This window comes from Balaenoptera physalus (assembly GCF_965194825.1).
Source record: "Balaenoptera physalus genome assembly, chromosome: 9".
NCBI lineage: Eukaryota > Metazoa > Chordata > Mammalia > Artiodactyla > Balaenopteridae > Balaenoptera > Balaenoptera physalus.
This window is the reverse complement of record NC_138888.1, coordinates 32,290,244-32,313,270: the sequence shown is the minus strand read 5'-3', so window position 1 is coordinate 32,313,270 and position 23,027 is coordinate 32,290,244. Positions and strand designations below refer to the sequence as shown.

The 23,027-nt window shown below is 37.4% G+C and overlaps 1 long non-coding RNA gene across 1 annotated transcript in view; it reads right to left on the bottom strand.

Annotated features, from left to right (window-relative positions):
* Nucleotides 1-19,747, bottom strand: part of LOC309666938 — a 162,962-nt gene extending 143,215 nt beyond the window's left edge. Inside the window, exons 1-2 of the long non-coding RNA XR_014267378.1 lie at nucleotides 13,778-19,747; nucleotides 9,741-13,448 (exon numbers count right to left, since the gene is read on the bottom strand). This is a non-coding gene — a long non-coding RNA (uncharacterized lncRNA). The remainder of the gene's footprint in view (nucleotides 1-9,740; nucleotides 13,449-13,777) is intronic.
* Between the last annotated feature and the right edge of the window lie 3,280 nt (nucleotides 19,748-23,027).

Genomic DNA, 23,027 nt, shown 5'->3' with positions numbered 1-23,027 from the left:
ACAAATATTTACTGAGTGCCCACAATGTGTGCCAAGCACAGAGACAGAGTATGGGAGACAGGATGGCGGAGGGCATGCCACAGCAATAAGTCTGAAAGGACAGATGCAACAGACCAAACATCAGTGTGTACACCAAGTTAAGAAGTTTAGAATTTAAATTTATCTTTTTAAATTGATGGATGGATTCAGCTTCTAAAACATCTCCTTCCTGAGTGACTTGCCACCTCACACTGTGACTGAAGTCTTTGTGCTCACGTTAGCAGATGGCTTACTTAAGCCATGTGACTCGGGTTGGGTACCGCTATCTGCGTTTTCTTTCTATATTTTGGCATTCAGGTATGGTCTCTCTGAGAGTATGAGCATGAAGAAGCCAGGCCCGTCCTGGTAATGCACTTAATAACAGAAGATATCAAAGATGGGCGTTCGAAGAAGGTTTCTTGGAGAAGAACAGTCTTCTGGGACTTCCCTGTGACACACCCGAGAAGTGGCAATTTGACTTCAGAAAACAGTAGCATGAACAATAATTAAGGATTAGCATTTGCATAAATATAATGGGACAGTAATAGGGCAGAAGCAAATTAGATGTAAACCTATGTGTCCTTGAGAGTGGGAGAGGGAGAAAAGCACAGAGAGACAATAGTGAACCTTTAAAAAAGGAAGTCACACATTTGCATATTTTAAACACTGCAATTAGATGCAGCCTGCCATCATAAAACACATCACCTGCCAGCTGCACTCAACGGGGGATGGGCTTCCGTTACACAACGCCTGAAATTTTATGTGCTCTCACCTATCGCGTGGAGCTCAGAAAAGGTTCTACTTGCTGGGTCTATATTTCCATGTTAAAACCTTATGGCTTTGGAAAAAGAAAGAGACAGAGAAGAAAGGGAAGATATGATATCAGGAACATTAAGTACAGACCCACTGTGCAATCATGACAAGGTAGATGATTTCTTTAGTCTACAAGGTCAAGACAGCAGGGCCTCATACGTGAAATTCTTTACACTTGAATGGCTTGTGAAGAGTTGTTTAAACGAGGGGGGATATCTCCCAAATAAAAGAATGGCTTCAGTGCTTACAGTCATTGGCTATCGGAAGCTGAGAGGGAAAGAGGGGGAAAGAATCAAGAGGGAAGCTGGCAAGCACACAGAGTGCCACCCGTGCCAGGGTCTGACCCACGGCACTTCCCGTCCTGATGCTCCATCATCAGCTCGCTCAGGAGTGAACCAGTTCTCACTGGAAGAATTCACAGGAGGCTGGCTTGTAAAGGAGGTTGCTGACGTGTCACTCGACAACGAGGACCCATCTTATTAAATGATGACATCCTTGTCCTCTGTGCTGCACAATTTCCCAGATAGGTAATTTTAGCCATGAATCTAAATCAGTCATTATCGGGGCCTTATATATAGGGTCAGGAAAAAAGCAACTGGATGATCTTTTATAGCAGCAGTTCTCAAAATTTTAATGTCATAACACATATCATGTCTGACAGTTATCTGCGCACACACACAAAAATCTCCTGAATGTGGCCAGACATCAACACAAAATAGGCTCTCAAGAAAATGATGTGTTTATAAAACAGAGATTTCTAGGTATCCACCATAATCTATTCTCTACAGTCATTCTCAATAAAAAGAAGTCTATTCAGACACATGGCTAAACTACATTTCCTAGACTTCCTTGCAGAGAGTGTAGCTGTGTGACTGAGTTCCCACCAATGGAATGTAGGTGGAGATGATTTGGGCCTTTTCTGGGCCAGAGAGCGGGCATGTATCTCCAAAGTCCTGTCCTCCTTCCTACTGGCTGGAGTCCAGATATATCTGTGACCCAGTCCTGACAACTAACAATGCACCGTTGTCTCCTAGGAAAGGGTAGAGTAGAGCCTCAACATGAAAGGAACAGGAGTTCCAATATCCCCTGTGGGAGAGCTGCCTGCAGCCTGGAATGTGGGCTTTAGGGTGATGCCTGAGGGAGAAATAAACCTCTCTCTTCTTTAAGCCCTGAATTTGGGGTCTATTAGAAAAGCTTTTCCTCTAACTGCTAATAATAATCAATAAAACTAACCTTATCAAGCTTTCAAAAAGTCTTATTTTCACGGAGAAACATGAATAAATATGACTAAACTCTTAATGCTGAATGCCACAGTTATTAATAAAGTTCACACGCCTTCCTCTTGCACTGCCTCTTTGCCCACCTCCATCCCTCAGCTTTCCTGGGTTTTCGGCCCCAAGTCTTTGGAGTCGTCCTGGACACCACTCTTCTCTTCCTCCCAACAGGTCAGCTCTCACCTCATGCCACTACGTCACCACAATGCCCTGGGGCCAAGCCACCATAATCCCTGGCCCCCAATCCCATCTCCCTGCTCCACTTCTGTCTTCCTCCTACAGACTCTCCTCCACAACGCAGCCAGAGAAACCCTTCCAGAATACAAATAGGATGATGCCATTCCTTTCTCAACTGAGATGACTAAAACTCTTGGGAAAATTATTAGGGAATTAATCAGTGATGGATTACTATGTATATAAGCCTTAAAATATGTTAAATTTTAACTGTAAGATGAATGTTTTAATTGTATAAGAAAGGACCTGCGGGGACTTTCTTGGTGATCCAGTGGTTAAGACTTTGCCTTCCAATGCAGGAGGTGTGGGTTTGATCCCTGCTTGGGGAGCTAAGGTCCCACATGCCTCGTGGCCAAAAAACCAGAACATAAAAACAGAAGCAATATTGTAACAAATTCAATAAAGACTTTAAAAATGGTGCACATCGAAAAAAATCTTAAAAAAAGGACCTGCGATTATAATACATTTTCACTTATAGTACAAGTCCATTCTCTACACATCTACCTCACTTTTATAGCATGGCTGCCAAATGATTTTTTTTCCAAAGTGCTCCCCACATCCTATAGGATAGTGTCCAAACTCTTCAGCCAAAAGTTCTGATCTGGCCTTAATCTGCCTTTTCTTTCTTGGATCCGATTAGTCCCTTACACAAACCTTTTGCTGCATATTGTAGTAAGCAGGGGGAAGGAAGGAAGGAAGGAAGCAGGGGGTGGGGAGGGAGGGAGGAAGGAAGGAAGAGAGGGAGGGGAAGAAAGAGAATGAGTAAAGAGAAAAGTAGATCTATTTAATCTGGCATGAAAATATATTCAAGATGTACTCTTAAATTTAAAAATCTAGTGGAACAGTACATTTAGTATGATTCAAAGGTGTGAAAATCCTGTCTCAGTCTATGTGTACATATGTGAATGTTATTGCATAGAGAAAGAAAAGTAAATGCAATTTCACAAAACTGTTACTTTTGGGGAGAGGACTGGGATTGAGGCGGGTGGGATAAAAGCAGCATTACTCTATAGATTCCATACTCATTCAACATATATTAAGAGGCTATTTTTATTTCAGGCTCTGGACTAAAATCCATATTACAAGCAGTTATTCAAATCTACATGGAAAAGTAGTTACTAAAACAGAAACTCTTTCCTCAATAAAGTGAAGAAAATATTTTGTAAATGACCAAGTTTCTATAAAATTTGAAGTTTGATACAATCTATGTTGATTGATTTTAAATCTCTTCATAAAGAGATTTTTTTTATTCCTACAAAATATAATTTAAAATTTTTTTAGCAATTAGCTTATAGCTGTCATATTAGGATTAAAGTTTTCTCTCTCTTTTCTTCTCCCCTGAAACCATGTGCCTTTAAAAGTCTGGGGCCTTTTCATGTAACTCTTGGCCATCTGTATGCCTTCTTTGGTGAAATGTCTATTTAGGTCTTCTGCCCATTTTTTAACTGAATTGCTTGTTTTTTGATATTGAGTTCCATGAGCTGTTTGGAGGGAGGCTCAAGAGGGAGGGGATATGGGGACATATGTATGCATATGGCTGATTCACTTCGTTGTACAAGAGAAACTAGCACAGTATTGTGAAGCAATTATACTCCAATAAACATCTATTAATAAAAAAAAGAAAAGAAAATTACATTTCTTAAAAAAGAAAAAATCTGGGGCCTTAGTTACATCATCTACAAAAAGAAGCTAGTAACACAGGAGGGCTATTGTAAGGATTAAATGAGGTAAGTCATAAAAATTGTGTGACAGAGTTGGAAGAGAGCAGGGAGTTGAGAAATGACGGGTGCAACCAATTTCCACTGACCTAGTGCCTGCTGGACAAGGAGAGTCCCTTCTCCAGGTGCACGGATCTGTAACACCTGGATGGAATCGTTTGGGCATTTTCAAAGAATACAGTTTTAGGAGAAAGTTCTTACTGCCAGGGGATTCAGAAAGAGAAATGCAGAAAGAATTTTATAGTGGAAAACATCTAAATAATTCAGGGGCTAAGTCTAAAACACCACTTGTTTTGCACTTTGCATTACTGAATCTCCATCAAGACTTACCTGCCAGCTTGGAACAGCCTTCCAAGAGAAAGATAAATCAACTTAACGTTCCCATCTATAACAGACTAGAGTTAAATGCTATATATATTAACAACATTTGTTTTAGCATTGGCAGCAATTCTGCTCTGTGCAATAGCACTGCATTTTAAAAAATATTTTTAAAATATGATGATTATTGAGGCTTTCTTATTTTAAGACGAAGCATCCTAAAAAGAAAATCTGCACTGAGTATCAGATGTTCCAAGTAAATTCGAATCATGACTGTTATACTTTTTTGAAAGGTTATAAGAAGAAAGTGCCATAAATTGTTCTTGATATGATAAACTCAGCTTCAAAGTAACACAGAGCAGCCAGAATTCTTTAATATTCATGCCAAGCTAAAAAAGATGGAGTGAGGTTAAGATTTGGTTTCAAAATTTGAGTCGTTAGAGAATATGTCTGTAAAAAGAAGAAATCCTAATGTAAAGCGCTTTACCAAAATGACTAGATCAGGTTTAATTTTTTCAAAATATTAAATGCAGACCACATGCCCAACACTGTGCTAGGGTCGCTGGAATTCAAAGGAAGCACACAATTCTCTGCCCTCTGAAAGACTGCAATCTAATCAGGAAGACAAGTCACATTCATATGAAATAAAGAATTATACAATGTAGAATTAAGTGCAAAAACCATGAGGCATGCACTTAATCCCACAGAGAGCCAGGAAAAGGACAAGATCAGAGTAGTAGCAACTATTACGCTACAGATGTTTGCATTAAATAATTTTATTTTTCATATTAATATAGGACTAACTACTTTTAAATAAACCCATAAAAACCATCTATTATTGAATTATTGCCAGTTTTTCTGGCAAGCAATTTGAGTACCATTTTCTGAACTTCTGCTAGTGTATTGAGTTACTCTGTTCCTTTAACATGCTTAACTTCCCCATTCCTGAGATGGTACAGCTTGAACATCTTTCATTTGTTTAAATATCTATGTCAGAGATATTTACATATGGTTTGAGATGTTTTTGTTTAATATTAATTAATGTTAATAATTTTTCAGATTTTTAACAAGACAGCAAAATATTGGGGCACATGATCAGAATTCTCTAGTTTGTTGCTGTTGTTTTTAAGCAACAGAGTACTTTCACCCAATTAATTGTTCATGCCCAGCAAGTTGCTGAGACAACATTGATGAGCCAACAGCTAGAATAAGAAGAAGAAAAAACTTTTTCCTGCTGGTGGAATAAGCTAGAACTCAGCTGGGAGTAGATCCCTGACTGCGGAAAGAATAATGGAAACTTCTTTGGAAGGCCCTTAAGGGATTTAGCATCTCTGCACAGTACTATATACAGAACAGCAAGAGGGAAAAAATACAATGTGAAAAAACATGCATACACAACACATCTTCAGGTGAGTTCTAGATCCTGAAGCTTAATCAGTTTGCAGCTGCTAGTGTTAAAATTCTTTGCTTAGAACAATTCAGAGCAAGTTCTCCTAGTATTAATAAATTATATTTCCAAGCAATTGAATGTAAATTGCAAAGTTACTAATTATTTAGGCACTTCAGCAGTTTTTTTGTTGTTTATTCATAAACTGGACTTTTTAGGAATATTCTTAAGATATTAAGTCAGAAAAAAGTGGAGTGAGTGATAGGGGAGCACTGAAGGTTATAAAAAGAACTCATTCTTTGGGGTACTCAGCAGTTTGAGCTTTTCACAGATAATATATATATATATATATATATATATATATATATATATATATATATAAAAGAGAAACTGTCAATCAACATCAGCATCAATAAAAATATTAATCTTCTTGCCACGTTCAGATAATAGCCACCAGAAACCAAATAGAAAAAGCATTTTGTCTGCATGACACCTCATAGCTAACTACTTAAAAGTGACTGGGTAATTAATGCACATTTCACTTTTTTCCCAAATACGTGGAATCTTTCCATGCCTGGGGTTTATTTTGTTCATTAGCGGGCTATGATTACCACCTGGGAAATAAGATGTGGCAGAAATTCACCACAAAATGGCACTGCTATTACCTGCCTGGGATGATTCCCACTCTTGTCCCACCTGTACGGTCGTCCTTCTGTAATCTTGGCCTTGCCGCATCTCAGGTGGAGACTTAGGCTTACCAACAAAAGAAACACCTCTTGGTCTGAGTCATAGAGTCATAAATGTCGTCACATAAAAGCGTTATCTTTAGCGATGCTCATTTAAATGTGCCTAGATTTATAAAATTCCTGTTAAACTGATTTCAATTTCCAGGGGCAAATGACTTAGAATGCAAATTAGTTGATGTCCTTCCCACAAAATTCAAAATAATTTTCAGAATTTCACCACCATACGCTGAAGAACAAGGCAGAAAAAGAAAAACATTTTTTCCTAGTCTCTAAAGCAGTGAGACACGAATTATTTATTTGTGGAAAGCTAGAAGTCCCTTTTAAATAACAGTGAATCAATTTTGAACTTGAAACAGATATTGGCACCCTGGATGATTCATTATTCTTAACCCCTGTTGTAGCACTGGCCCTCTGGGTCTCAGGTTAAATTTCAGACGACAAGCAGCAGCTCTAAGTTCTGAGGAGAAAATGTCACTAGAATGCCATTTTATACCAGTGACAGTGGCTTCTTCAGAAAATTAAGCTTCAGTCCAAGTCAGCAAACACAATGACCATTGACCAACCTCTGAGTTAGTTCAGACTGCCCAACAATAAGTAGAGTGTTTCACTCTAAAATCAAGTGTAATGACTGCAAAACAAGCTAAGAAAAAAGACTCAAGCAGAGCACCTTATAAATATTCTCGCAATTATTGTTCTTCAAAGCTCACTGCACTTCCAAAAACCTGTTGTGAGTATGGACATAATTTTATCCTTTAAGTTTAAAATAGAAAATATCAGTTTGGCTAGATTAATTCGAACGTTTGATTAGAATTATCAAGCAGTATCAGAAATTTAGCATTACAGACATTTCGAGATGGCAGAGTAGGAAGACCCTGACCTCACCTACTCCCACAAATACACCAAAACTACAACTACATATAGAACAACTCTTTCTGAGAACAATCTGAAGACTAGCAGAATGGCTCTTCTACAATCAAAGATATAAAGAAATACACACAAAGACTGGCAGGAGAGGAAGAGAAGCAATCTACTTGGGATCCACACCCTCAGCGGGCCACCTGGAGGAGGAGGGCTATCTCACAAGCTTAGGGATCCCTCCTAAGGAGTGAGGAGCTCAAGCCCCACATTGGACACCCCAGCCCCTTGGCTGGTTTTGAAAACCAGTGCGGTTTAGCAGAGGGCCACAGAAAACTGAGACCCCGCTCTTAAAGGGTGTGCACACAGACTGCTCGCTCCCAGTCCCAGCACAGAGGCAGCATACCGCAGAGTACCAGGTGCTCTGGCCAGTCTTCCAGGACAGCCCAAGTGCATCCCCCAGCCCACCGCAGGCTGCAGCTCTAGACCATGGGGCTAAGGAAGCAATTTCCGTAAAGCCGTCAGCTGATTTTTTCAGCAGAAATTTTGCAGGCCAGAAGGGAGAGAGTCATGATATATATTTAAAGTGCTGAAAGGAAGAAACCCACGACCAAGGATACCCTACCCAGCAAGGTTATCATCCAGAATTGAAAGAGAGAGAAAAGTGTCTCCCAGACAAGCAAAAACTCACCACTTAACCAGCCTTACCAGAAATGTCAAAGAGTCTTCTTTAAGCAAAAAAGAAAAGGCCATAAAAAGAAATAAGGAAAATATATGGAGGAAAACATCTCACCAGTAAAGGCAAAAATATAGTAAAGTCAGTGGATCAACCATTTAAACCATTATGTATAAAATAAATAAGATACAAATGTATAGGAATTAGCCAATATTTTATAATAACTTTAAATGGAGAATAATCTATAAAAACATTGAATTACTATATTGTACAACTGAAACTAATATGATATTGTAAATCAGCTATATACTTTAATATATATAATACTTTATATAATATACTTTAATGTAAATAATAATATACTTTAATGTAAAAACTACATCCCAAATTAAGTCATAGGAGGTCAAACAGTTATATGTAAATTTTTAATTTAATTTAATTTAGAAAGAGAGGTGAATATTTATCTGATCTCTGGATTGGAAGAACTCTAAACTTGAAAGCATAGGAAGGTATCACAAAGGAAAATACCAATAGATTTGGCTTTATAGAAAAGTTAAAATATACATATCTAAAAGGTATCATTGACAAAATTAAGAAACAAATGAAAACTAGGTAAATATTTACAAAAGATATCACGAAACATTGCCTTCTTAATTTAAACTGATAAATGACTCTCCAAATATCATTATGCAAAAAGACATGAACAAACAATTCAAAGGTGAGAAAATATAAGTAGCAAAAACATTTAAGAAAAATGTGTTCAACTTACCAAATTAAACTAACAAGACATTATTTTTTACTTAACAAATTAACAAATTTTAAAATATATATATTATTATTAACATTAGTATCCATATAATTATAAACTAGTACAATCTTCCTGGAAAATTCTTCAGTATTTTTTACTAAGAGCCTTAAAAATATGCATATGCTTTAAACTGGAAAATTTTACATAGAAATATCTTCACTGCTTTGTAATTTATATGAGTGGAATATTTGAACACCCTAAATATTCAATAATAGAGAAATATTTCAATTGATTGTGAAACACAAAGTATAACATATAATGCACACATATGCAAGCCTTAAAAAGTACTTTAATTATCAATATAAGGGGAAAATATTTGACATATTATCCACTAAAAATATATAAAACTTTATATAAAGTAAAATCTCAAATATGTAAAAATGTATGCAGAGAAAAATACTGAAGATATACCTAAACACAAATGATGGTTACTACTCAGGGCTGCATTATGGGAGACTTTTCCCTGCCTTTGTACATTCTTATATTTTTTAAGTTAATATGCATGCATTACTTCAGTATTTGGGAAAAATAAATTTAAACCTTATTTTAATATTGCATCTTAAATGCTCACTTTAATTTGAAAAAGCACTATTACATCTGTGACATTTGCAAAAGTAATGGCAGAAAATAAATACATGTCTTAAAAAACTATAGTTGAATTTAAGAACAGTTGGAGCAGTATATGTTTATTACGCATGAAGAATTAACCATAGTAGAGGGTGACCTTAAAGTCTGGAAGTACAGATCTATTATCTCATCATGTATTGCAATATAATATAATATCAATAACCTACTTATTGTGTATTCACCCCTGTTTTCAGACTTGGTGGACACTCTGTAGTGAGTAATCATTAAAAGTTATATGTGGCAGATAAAAAATGAAAAGAACTGACCTTACGTTCCTTGGTAACTCCATCGCTCACTGCAATTTCAAGATTCCACTAAGGCTTCCTGTGAGGCAGGGGGAGGGTGTTGAGAATATCTATGAAGTTTTCTTCCTGGCAATCATGACTGGAGGGAGAAATTAAAAGCTATACTGACATACTGCAGTTGATCAATAAGTATACGACTTCTGTGATCTTGCTTCAAGTTCAATCGTATAATAAACTGTCTCAAGATTGTCTCAAAACTGATTAACAAGGCCAGACATGCATACATTTTAATTACTCTTACTTGGACTAAAGTCAAAAAGTATTACTGAGAAAATATTTCCACGAGAAAATATAATGTACACTGCTTTAAATTAGCAAGACTCCTGTGAAGGGGTTTAACGAAAGTCAAATACCTCTGGAAAACCTTTCCCAGGTTTCTTCCTGTGGGGCTGGTCTACCACCTGTGTGTCAGCACCCAGGGCGTGCAGGGTTACTACCCCCTTCAGCAACCCTGACTTGCTGGGCTCACATTGACAACTCTGCCTCTCCTGCCCATTCAGGTACTAGGGGATTCAGAGATGAATAAAATAAGGTGTTAATATAATGCAGATTGTAAAAATGTGCGGAAGGAAAGCAGCCTGCTCTAAGACTAATAGTGTTGGAGGGATTGATTTCAATCGAGCTGACAGGCTCTGAGGAGAACATGAAATATGAATCCAGCTCTGATGGATGATAGCTCATAATGATCAAGATTTAACTGCAATGCCTTATTTGACTATTGTCTCAGATTTGGTAGTATTCCTAATTTTGTTCTAGCTTGTACCCTCAACTATCATCTATGTGAAAACTCTTAGTCAATCTGAATAAAAGGAGTCTTTTAAAAATGGTTTAAAGAAGATTCTTCTGTTACCTTTTTAACATACTTTAATCAAAGGAAATCTTCCTGTCATGTGGAAGCTCCCTGGATCACACATTGAGGTTAACCTAGATTTCATCACATATATACCTAAAGGCAAAGAGAATTGATTATCATCTTAAACAAGAGTGGTCTGCTGAGAAATTTCCTTTTATTTGTGTTTTCTGAGAAACTGAAATAGCCAGAAACCCCTCAGTTGACCTTCTGCAATCTGGGACTTGGGAGACTTGGTTTTGAAGCCTCTCTCACTCAAGTTGTGAGTGGACTAAAATCTTGTTCATACACACTGGTCTGTGAGATTGAGATACTAAGAGACAGATGTATGAATAATCTTTCCCTGGAACCAAAGGATGCTGAAAATACTTATATATAAGAATTGCCCCCTCCCCCTCAAAGAAAGAAAGAAAAGATAGAAAGGAAGAAAGAAAGAAAAAAAAAAAGAAAGGAAGGAAGGAAGGAAGAAAGGGAGAAAAAGAAGAGCAGAGAGGGAAATGGAAATGAAACCAGGGTCAAGTTTAGCAATGCCCAAATGAAGCTGAAGTGTTAGGCAGAAATGGATGGTTTTGAGTCTGACACTTGTAGGCATTTGTTCCCCCTAATGTCTCAGCCAACTGTACAAACTTATAAACATTTGACTTTACTTCAATAAATCAAATAGGTATTTTGTAAACTGTACTCGATGTATAAATGTGCAGTGTCCTTACTAATATTGCAATTTTAAATGTATTCCTTTGGCCCCAATCAACTCACTATAAAAATCCTTGTTATTCAAGAGGATACTCTTTATAGAAATCTCTTAAAATATATTGTTGTTTTAATTAACATTATAAATTAAAATTCTAAAGAACATTGGGTACTAGATCCCTTAGTACTGTAATTATTGCTTTAACATATAATTTAACCATGTCTTCTTAGTATAGATAATTAAGGCTTCTACTCTAACATATAGTAAAAGTCTCTATCTCTAATGTATAATTATGTTCATAAATGATAGTAATAAATTCTTAATATAACCAAACACTGATAACCAAACAAAAGCTTATTTTGAATAGCTTAATATGTTAAAAATCATGGAATTAAAAAAAAATCATGGAATAGCATTTTTAACTTCATATTGTTTTGGTTAAATCATACATGTATTTCTTGTTTTGTATGCATGAAACCGAACAGGACCCTGCAGGGCCTTCCTGGTGACAGACAATACTTTTTCCGTGCCCCCCACCTCTTGTTAGTAAAAAGCCTTAGCCTCTGAGGTCTTCCTCGAGTTCCAAAGAGCAAATTGAATCAGAGAAGTGAAAGAATGAAAAAACAAAGAAAAACAGTCAAGCAAGACAAAATAATAGTAGTTTAGCCATAAAACAAAGTCAAGGACCTTTAGTTCCTCCTCAGGGGCTATAGATAATATACTGAGCCATATCCTTGAGTTGTTTTTTCAGACATTAACACTCCCACCAGGTGGAAGAAGTTAACTGCATGCTGACCACCAGCACACAGACCCCAGACTGGTTGGAGCCAGAAAACTGATCACTGAGATTCCCAAAATACCACCCTCACCATGGACCAAGCAGAATGTCCCTGAGCTGATCAGACACCCTGCCACCCTCTCCCTCACACTGTCTTTAAAAACCCTTCCCCCAAATCCATCAGGGAGTTTGGGTCACTTGAGCATTAGCTGGCCACTCTCCTTACTTGGCCCTGCAATAAATGCCTTACTTTCCTCCACCACAATCTGGTGTCAGTAGATTGGCTTCATTGCATGTAGGGTGGGTAAGCAGACCCAAGTTTGGTTTGGTAACATGAGCAAAAGATTTTAAATACACAAGGAATACATTTTCTTTCATGCATTAAACGTTTGCCTGACCCAATGTTCTCTCTGATACAGAAGTTTCATGCCTTCTATCAGCATAGCTCTTATACCTGATGTCTTTGTTTGATATACTAAAGAACACATTGTTGTACTGAGACAAAAAAATAAAACTAGATTTAGTCTAATAAGGCTGGCATGAAACTTTGTTATATTAAAAAAAACCCACATGTCCAAACAAGAACAAACTTTTTAATTACTTGCACAGTGCTTATTTTACTGACATTTATGCACATTTTTTTAACCACTGTTCACTGCAGTTGTCTGCTGGATAGGGCTATCTGGCTCAACACCACTCACAAGCAATACCAGAAGTAGTGTTTTTAACTGAGGGCTTTAAAAAGCAACACAAAATGACCATTTGAAAAACATAGAACTCACATTATAATATGACCAGTGTCAGTAAATACAACACACAAAAATATGTACACAAAGTACAGATAACAAAGCAAGGATGATGATGTTTTTATTAAGTAGATCCTCATCTCTTTCTTGGCTCTTCTCCTCCTGCTGCATCCCTGATCTGCATCTACGGTCCACACACATGAGCCAGTATTCATACTGGACCGGATATGTCCTGAGTTGTGATTTAATGTAATATTAAATGCAAAGTGTTCCCAGTCTGCTTCAAAATGCTCAGATTGTGGTCTTCATCAGACATACTCATCAGTTGTAGGTGTCTGCTGAGTAGTGTCCACACACATGCTCAAAATGAGGCACCTTCCAATTCTGCAAATATGTCTTTCTAAGAACACTGAAACACTTCCTCTGGCTCTTTGTGTTTCTTTAAGAATATCGTGAGCATCTCTGTCTTGAAGCAGGAAAGATGGGAAGAATCTCCTTATGGCAGAATCCTTAATTTCATCCTTTCTGTGCTTCCTATGCCTCATGATCAAATATGCCCACCCTAACCTTACCCTCAAGCCTGTTGTACTATTAAAACTGTCACCTTGGGCTTCCCTGGTGGCGCAGTGGTTGAGAATCTGCCTGCTAAGGCAGGGGACACGGGTTCGAGCCCTGGTCTGGGAGGATCCCACATGCCGTGGAGCAACTAGTCCCGTGAGCCACAACTACTGAGCCTGCGCGTCTGGAGCCTGTGCTCCGCAACAAGAGAGGCCACGATAGTGAGAGGTCCGCGCACCGCGATGAAGAGTGGCCCCTGCTTGCCGCAACTAGAGAAAGCCCTAGCGCAGAAACGAAGACCCAACATAGCAATCAATCAATAAAATAAATAAATCTTAAAAAAAAAAAAAGTTAAAAAAAAAAAAAACCTGTCACCTTAGGATTGACTTTTATTTTTATGCTGGGCACTAATTATAAAGATGTATTCAGTTTGTTAAATTCATCAACCTATATACTTGATTGGTGCACTTTTTAAGCTTATTCTTCAATGAAAAGTTAAAAAAAAAAAGCCACCTAGTGTTCTGCCAGGATTTCCCTGGTTATCACCTTCACACATATTACAGCAGAAGAAGATGGTTTCCAGGACATCAGTAGGTTACTTTCACCAGACATTTGCAGAGATAGGTGAGACACACATTCATTTAAAAGAATACATGGTATATACAGTTGACCCTTGAACAATTTCAGGGGTTAGGGACCCCAATCATCCACGCAGTTGAAAATCCACATACAACTACAGTTGGCCTATATCCTCTGTTGCACATCCAGGGATTCAACCAACCACAGATCACATAGTACTTATTTTTTGAAAAAAAATTTGCTATAAGTGGGCCTGTGTGGTTCAAACTCATATTGTTCAAGGGTCAACTATATATATATGTATATATATATATGTATGTATGTATATGTATATAAAATTTCCCTTTAATCTGCCATAAATTAGTTTAATCAAAGTAAACGAGTAACGTTATCAATATACTTGTATAAAGCATTGGAAAATGCAAAGTGCTCTCACCCACATGCTCTGCTCTCACTTGATTCCCAGCTTCCTTGCCTGACAGCGTTCATTTTAGTTGGTCTCCATAATGGAGAGCAGGCCTTGACATGTTCTATAACAACTTAACTTACAGCCACCATACCATGTACAACGGAGCAAACCGGTCTGCTGCCTAGTGACTATTATCCAAGGTAATCAGAGTAAACAGCAAATAGCACAAATAGTTTTGAACAGGCGTTTGTTGACCCAGATACAATATTTATATGGCTTACTAGTTTCTCAGACAGAATTGGTCCCTATCATATCCTATGGAACAGAAATTTGTTACTCCTTAATTATTCATTGCCTATTCCTAGAAGTTTTTTTTAATGAGGAAACCTTTGAAAAGGAGTGATAATAAGTTCCCAAGAGGAAACTCAAATGTCCGTCAAGCTTTATTTTTTTAATTCGCATCTAATGAAAATCTTTGCTCCAGAAGAGTTTGTAAACTCACAATAATGCTAGATTTTATCACATTCTTTCCTACCTCCTGGAGTATTTACATGCGACATTTATTTGATAGTTAGAAGTATTGTGAATCTGTTCAGGTCATTTTGCTGGGTACCCTGGAAAAGTCACCCTACACTTTGCCCAAGGCTCAGTCAAGGCTCACTGCCCTGGGGCGGGTCTTCATGGGACAAAGTTCCACATGGGCCTCTCCACAGGCACCTGTCCAGCTGATGTATGAATGAATGCACAGCTCTGTTGTAAGTTGTTAACTCATTGTGTTGTCATTGTTGGTTTACCGCAATTGCCACAAAGATTATGAGCTGTTTGTCAGAGAGATATGGCCCATTCATTTTTGGAGCATATTGACTGGAATACAATATGTGCTAAATAGAATTGAAGGAATAAAATAAGGCCTTTTATTGTTCTTGAACAGAGTCTGATATCTTTTATTTAATGCTTCTTGAAAACTGTTATGGGCTGAATGTTTTTGTCTCCCCAAAATTCACATGTTGAAGCCCTAACCCTCAATGTGATGGTACTTGGAGATGGGGCCTTAAGGAGGTAATTAGGTTTAGATGGTGTCATGAGGATGGTGCCCCCATGATGAGACTGTCTTTATAAGAAGAGGAAGAAACCAGAGCTCAAGCTCTCTTCCTCTGCCATGTGAGGACACAGCCCGATGGTGGCTGCCAGCAGGCCAGGAAGAGAGCTCTCAGCAGCACCCTGCCACGCTGGCACTCTGGTCTGGTGCTTCCAACCTCAAGAACCATGAGGAATACATTTCTGTTGTTTAATTCACCCAATCTGTGATATTTTGTGATGGCAACTTGGGCAAACTAAGACAAAAACCCATTTTTAAAAGTTCAGGTCAAATTATTTGTGTAGGGGCTTCCCTGGTGGCGCAGTGGTTGAGAATCTGCCTGCCAATGCAGGGGACACGGGTTCGAGCCCTGGTCTGGGAAGATCCCACATGCCGCGGAGCAGCTAGGTCCGTGAGCCACAACTACTGAGCCTGCGCGTCTGGAGCTTGTGCTCCGCAACAAGAGAGGCCGCGATAGTGAGAGGCCCGTGCACCGCGATGAAGAGTGGGCCCCGCTTGCCGCAACCAGGGAAAGCCCTTGCACAGAAACGAAGACCCAACACAGCCAAAATTAAATAAATAAAGTGAAATTCTTAAAAAAATAAAAAAGTTAACATGGTAAATTTTAAAAAAACAAAAATTATTTGTTTAAACATCTTGATATTGTGGCATTTTAAAGGAATGGAGAAAAGATGGATAATTTAGTAAATTGTGTTGGACAACTGGTCAGTTGTTTAAGGAAAAGCATGAGTCCTTGCGTTACTTCTTATGCCAAAATAAATTCTAGATGAGGCAAATATTCAAATGTTAGAAGGAAATAAAAGAAGTGAGAGAAGGAGGAAAGGAAGAAGGGAGGGAAGGGGTAGGGAGGAAAGGAGGGAGGCCAGCATTGGAGACCCAAAGATCAACAACGAAATGTGTTTATAATTTTAAAGTGGGGGAAGGCCTTTTAGGTATGATATAAAACCCAGAAATTATAAAGGAAAATTTACACATATGAAATTTAAAAAAAATTGATCCTGAGAATAGCAACATGTACAGAGTTTTAAATTACAGTTTAATGAAAAGTGGCAACAATTAGGACAAAGGCATGACCAAAAAGAAAATAGAAATGAACAAAGGATATAAGAATGTATGTTACAGGAAAAAAATACATATGGTCAAAGTATGTGGAAAGATATTTAATGTCACTAAAAATAAATCAAATTCAAACTAAAACCATAATATGCTATTTTCACATGTTTACAAAGGTTGTTAGTACCCCTCTTACTTGTTGGGAAATGGAAAAGCATCCCTTTTATAAACTTTTGATAGAGTATATATTAGGATAAGCTTTAGGAAGCCATCTGGCAATATCTTCCAAACTTTTCAATGTCAATACACTTTGACACTGAAATCCACTTCTAGGAGTTTATATTTCATTTATTCATACCCATAAATGTTTGTCCACTAATAGAAGATAGGTTTCCAAATTTTAAAAAGTAAAAAAAGAAGTTTGAGTCCCAGCTTCCTTGCCTGACAGCGTTCATTTTAGTTGGTCTCCATAATGGAAAGCAGGTTGAGCATTGTTTAAAAAGTAATAAAAGAAGTGTGTTTACTTTCATACAAATATAAAAATATATATTTATATGTATTATATGCATATATTATATATAGATATATATAAAACTTACTACAGCTACCTCTGATCAATGAGATTTTGGAATAAATGTGTGAAATTTTACATTTTACTTTATGTACTTTGGTACCATTTAACTTTTTAAAAAAGCCATAAATTTGTATTATTTTATAACTAAAAATGTAATTAAAAGTATAGGAGAGAATGGCCAACCTACAACTCTGTAAAAATTAACATAATTATGCAATCACTAAGTTATACAAAAATCAAAATATCAAAAGAGAGCAAGAGAAAAATCCCAAATAAAATGATTTCAGAAATAAAGAGCTTGAAAGAAAAGTGTTCAGGGAACAAAGAGCATGTGTCAGGAAGTTGACAAGCCCCACCTATAAGGCGGGATCAGAAGCCCGGGAGCCCGAGACACACCTGTCACTCAACCTCTCTTTCAATCAAGAAAAGGCTGGTGCGGGACATGGAGCTGGTGAATGAGTATGCAAATCAATGGAAGAGAAGAGAGAAGCATTCCCTAAGGTGAGGGAAAATGGGAAGGGTATGGTTTCAGAGGGGAAAAAATCATTTCCCATGAGTTTAAATCAGCTCAAGAACAGGCCATGACCTTCAGGAAAGACTTTTAAAAATAGATTTTTTTGCCTCAGAAAATAATCAAACCAAACCTTCTGTGTTTTCACATTTTAAATTTAGACTCCATAAGTAAGCAACACATGTATTTATGCTTGTATTGTCTGCATGTGGATGATGATTGAATTTTGATGCTGAATTGGACCAAACATCCCAAATGAAAATTTTCACACCAGCTGTAAAACTGTAACATATCATAAAGCTACACATATTCTGTTTTCACCTTGTACAGTTTTCCCACAAGTAAAGGTTATTTATTCCAAGGGGGGAAAATGTATTTCATTTGCAACCTTCATATGTCCCAGGAGAAAAAGAATTGCATGTCAGATACATTTGATTTAGGATCATCCCCACCTTTCTAAAGTGAAGGTGCCCTCTAAATATTGATTCTTTTCTCATAAAATGTTCCCCACATAGCACCCTTCCTGAAAGAGGAGAAATATGAAAGATTACAGCTGTCCTGTCTTTGTAGACCGGATACAACAAAAAAAATTGCTGGAATTGATTGAGGTGAACCAAATTCAGGATCAGAATGTCTTTCTTTATTACAAGTGAAGGCAATCAAAAATACCTTCTGACTCCTAAAGTTACATGTTTTGGTTCTTTCTCCTTTTTATCCTTTCCGCCTCTCAGTCCTCAGAGCCACTTTTTTCTCTGTATATCACATTATATACACACTTACACACACACACACAGTATTTAGCAAAAATATCTAATTGAAAATTTACTGTGGTTTCTTACAATCAGTGGTAAGTCATCTAGCAAATAATGTGTTCCTAATAATGGTTAAAGTAGTAAATTTGCTGGATGAATTTACTACATATATCAACCAGAGATTTTGGGCATCTGAGGAAGTACCCATGGGCCTGTAGCAGCTGTAGGGAAGCAAAATTTGCCACCCCCAAATGTGTCTCTTTGGCATGAGAAAGATACAGAAGACGAAGGAAGTTTTTCTTTTCACCTCCCACTTAACTGTCTAAAAGAATTTAGATAGAGGGCCTATTCCAGGAAAGAGAACTATCACCAGAGATATCTATAGTATAATATGAATTAGGCGTGGTAGACAGGGAGGAACCTAGCAAAATCTGTTAAAATTCCTCTCTGGGTCCCATTGTCTCTGCATGGCACAGCAAACGTTTGTTTACCAAACATTTGCTCTTAATTCATCTTCCTGTGAATTACCTTCCTTCCCTTTGAAGTCCCAGACCCCAGTCTAGAATGACAATAGAGACCTCATTTTGTCTTACTATCTTTGGAATCTCTCATGTTCAGATTCCCTGCATATATGTAATTAGATTTTACTCTCTCCTTTTAAACTGTCAATTTAATTCTTAGACCAGCCAGAAGAACCTACTAAGGTAGAGGAAAGATTTTTTTTCTCTTCCACTCAGCAAAATTTCCCTGACCATGAGACTCCCTAACTTAAGTATCTTCATTGCTACATATGGCACAGACGGCATAAACATCAAATGTTCAAAATGGTTACTATCAAACATTATGCAAATGTGACGTATCGTAACATTGCCATACAAACAATGTCCAGTGATTCTCGGTGTTATCACAGCAGCTTTGCAATGCTCTCTTGCTGACCTAAGAAAGTTGCTCTGCAGGCTTTGCATTTGTATTCACACAAACTTCCTTCAGTTCGTGTTTAAAATTATGTCGTCTTACTGCTCATGTCAGTAGGGCTTTTACTGGCTTTCCTATTTTAAATCCCCAGATTAAAATAATTTCTTTCAAGGAGATGATTCAATTCTGGAGATTTACCTAGAAAATCATGGTGTGTTATTCACCAATATAGCCCGATGTGTGATTGGAGAGTTTCATAGTAATTATACAGTGGGCCTTTGCCCTTTCTACTTGCCCTTCAGTCCTTTGAGTGTTCTGCTCTGTGGCTGACCACCTGAAACGGCTATTGGGAGTAGGCAGTATTTAGATAATTAATAAATAATTGCATTTATTGTTAAATAATAAATTGTTATTCCTTTAAACAAAATAAATGTATGTGGGTTTATGCACACAAGTAAACATACCCACTTTCATATATAGCAAAGAATTTAGAAGAAGTTACACCAAAAAAGTGGTATCCCTGGCTAATACCTTTGTGTTTTTGTTCTGAGCTTTCTAATTTTTCTGCAGACATGTTCTACTTGGGTCAGAATAAGAAACAACCCAATTTAACTACTGAAGACTCAAACGTCTTTGTGTTAATAGTAGATACTTCCTAATTTATTTTGGTAGTTTCAATCATTGAGTGTTGACATTTACTACATTTTCCAAAATGTAATAATGAGCTCTGTGAAGAGAAAATTTAGCTTTAATAATTTTCTCCAGTTACCTCTTTTAAAAGAATATGATAATATGCTCCGGACATAGGAAGGTATGTGAAATTGGAAAGCTATGGATTGCTTCAAAGTAAAAGTGATGGGAATAAAAGCATATGTCACCAGGAAAAAATAAAAGAGGTTTTACATTTTTGTAGTTATTTCTGTTATATTACTGAAAGAGGCTAAGCAAATCCTCATGTGCAAATGGCCTAAATAAAGCCAGAAGTTCTCCATTTAAATTGGAAAAAGAAACAACTTAGGAAATACAGTGAAATCAAAAGAATAAGTTATACGTATACTACATTTTCTTTCTCCCAGGTGCATTAGTTTGAGTATTTGACTTTTAGTTGAGATATACAGGAAAAGAGAGTCCAGTAATTCATGAGTGCTAATTAGAACTCTGAAATAAATGTCAATGCTGCTAGTGAGATAAGTACTTCTCAATGATATAGCCTCCATTAACTGGACTAGCAATCTTGCAAACTCTGTGACTTGTGTGGGCACTGCAAAGAGGAATGTTAAGACTACCTCCAACTGCACAGTGAGTCTCTGATCACTGAGTGGATGAGATGAGAAGATATAAGCAAAAACTGTGCAAAGTCACTTCTACCAAATAAGTGGTAAGTTTTTCACAACCATGATATTATTTTGATGGTTCCACTTAAAACTGTGATTTATTTGGAGCACAGCACCACATGCCTTTTTCTTAGCATCAAATTGTATTTTCAAATTGTCATTTTATTCTGTCAGGAAACACACTGGTGAAATTGATTAGAAAGCCCCCAACATTTTTTCTCTCTGTAACCATACTTTGCATGGTGATAATTAAAAGAAATCAATGGAAACACTGAAGCAGAAACAGTAAGTTATACTCCCTGACCTAATCCCAGTAACTGAAGCATATTATAAATGAAATCACACCAGAGGGCAGACAGCAGAAGCAAGAAGAACTACAATCTTGCAGCCTGTGGAACAAAAACCACATTCACAGAAAGATAGGCAAGATGAAAAGGCAGGGAGCTATGTACCAGATGAAGGAACAAGATAGAACCCCAGAAAAACAACTAAATGAAGTGGAGATAGGCAACCTTCCAGAAAAAGAATTCAGAATAATGATAGTGAAGATGATCCAGGACCTCGGAAAAAGAATGGAGGCAAAGATCGAGAAGATGCAAGAAATGTTTAACAAAGACCTAGAAGAATTAAAGAACAAACACCTAGAAGAATTAAAGAACAAACAAACAAAGATGAACAATAGAATAACTAAAATGAAAAACACACTAGAAGGAATCAATAGCAGAATAACTGAGGCAGAAGAACGGACAAGTGACCTGGAAGACAGAATGATGGAATTCACTGCCGCAGAACAGAATAAAGAAAAAAGAATGAAAAGAAATGAAGACAGCCTAAGAGGCCTCTGGGACAACATTAAATGCAACAACATTTGCATTATAGGGGTCCCAGAAGGAGATTAGAGAGAGGAAGGACCCGAGAAAATATTTGAAGAGATTATGGTCAAAAACTTCCCTAACAGCGAAAGGAAATAGCCACCCAAGTCCAGGAAGCTCAGAGAGTCCCCAGCAGGATAAACTCAAGGAGAAACACACCAAGACACATAGTAGTCAAATTGACAAAAATTAAAGACAAAGAAAAATTATTGAAAGCAACAAGGGAAAAACGACAAATAACATACAAGGGAACTCCCATAAGGTTAACAGCTGATTTCTCAGCAGAAACTCTACAAGCCAGAAGGGAGTGGCATGATATATTTAAAGTAATGAAAGGGAAGAACCTACAACCAAGATTACTCTACCTGGCAAGGATCTCATTCAGATTCGAAGGAAAAATCAAAAGCTTTACAGACAAGCAAAAGCTAAGAGAATTCAGCACCACCAAACCAGCTCTACAACAAATCCTAAAAGAACTTCTCTAAGTGGGAAACACAAGAGAAGAAAAGGACCTACAAAAACAAACCCAAAACAATTAAGAAAATGGTAATAGGAACATACATATCAATAATTACCTTAAATGTGAATGGATTAAATGCTCCAACCAAAAGACACAGGCTTGCTGAATGGATACAAAACCAAGACCCATATATATGCTGTCTACAAGAGACCCACTTCAGACCTACGGACACATACAGACTGAAAGTGAGGGGATGGAAAAAGATATTCCATGCAAATGGAAATCAAAAGAAAGCTGAAGTAGCAACACTCATATCAGATAAAATAGACTTTAAAATAAAGGATGGGGCTTCCCTGGTGGCGCAGTGGTTGAGAATCTGCCTGCTAATGCAGGGGACACGGGTTCGAGCCCTGGTCTGGGAAGATCCCACATGCCACGGAGCAACTAGGCCCGTGAGCCACAACTACTGAGCCTGCGCGTCTGGAGCCTGTGCTCTGCAACAAGAGAGGCCACGATAGTGAGAGGCCCATGCACTGCGATGAAGAGTGGCCCCCGCTTGCCACAACTAGAGAAAGCCCTAGCACAGAAACGAAGACCCAACATAGTAATCAATCAATCAATCAATAAATCTTTAAAATAAATAAATAAATAAATAAAGGATGTTACAAGAGACAAGGAAGGACACTACATAATGATCAAGGGATCAATCCAAGAAGAAGATATAACAATTATAAATATATATGCACCCAACATAGGAGGACCTCAATACATAAGGCAGCTGCTAACAGCTATAAAAGAGGAAATCGACAGTAACACAATAATAGTGGAGGACTTTAACACCTCACTTACACCAATGGACAGATCATCCAAACAGAAAATTAATACGGGAACACAAACTTTAAATGACACAATAGACCAGATAGATTTAATTGATATTTATAGGAAATTCCATCCAAAAACACTAGATTACACTTTCTTCTCAAGGGCTCATGGAACATTCTCCAGGATAGATCACATCTTGGGTCACAAATCACGCCTCAGTAAATTTAAGAAAATTGAAATCATAT